Source organism: Eleginops maclovinus, chromosome 10 (genome assembly GCF_036324505.1).
Source record: "Eleginops maclovinus isolate JMC-PN-2008 ecotype Puerto Natales chromosome 10, JC_Emac_rtc_rv5, whole genome shotgun sequence".
Classification (NCBI taxonomy): Eukaryota; Metazoa; Chordata; class Actinopteri; order Perciformes; family Eleginopidae; genus Eleginops; species Eleginops maclovinus.
The window spans coordinates 3,369,731-3,370,485 of NC_086358.1; positions in this window are offsets into that span (position 1 = coordinate 3,369,731).

Here is a 755-nt window from a genome sequence, read left to right on the forward strand (position 1 = left end):
ACTCCAAAATATAATTGCTTTTACTTGGCTGAGGTTTGATCCTTCCACCAAGTCTCAGGAAAATTGGGTAAGCAGTTGTTCGGTTATTCTGTTGAAAAAACCGACAAAACAAACTGAAAACATAACCGCCTTCATAGAGCTGCACACAAGAAATCCCCTTGTGCAAAGAGAGACTAATTAACAAAACACTTGCAAGAAAAATCCTGAAAGTGGGAAAGTAGTAGTGGGGCTGTGTAACTGGTCTTCTATGTAACAGGTAATGAAGTTCTTTTTTGAATTCTTATTTCAGTATTTCGACTTGCTGGGAGATCAGATCAAAGATGGAACAAGTTTACGTTGTTTTATTTTTGTTTGAAAAACATACAATTTCACCAGAGTTTACCGATTAGCTCAGAGCTTAGAAACACACATCCATCATGTGCTGCTCCAAATGTGAGTTTTAGACCAAACAAACTACATAGTATACAAGAAGGACTGTTCAATACCTCGGAATCACCCTGCTGTTGAAGATCAGTGCAGCTTATTTCATTACACAACATCAAAAATCCAGTTATCATTGACTAACCTATCCTGTATTCAGCATACAGGATAATCATTAAAAAGCCCATCTTTTGTGAGAAATGTGTGTATACCAACAGATACAAGCTGTGCTCAGTGTGTTTGAAGCTTGTAATTCATTCAGACCTTGGCACAACAACAGAGAGGTTATATGGCCCTCCTCGGTGTCTTTAAAGGTTGTACATTAACAACTTCAG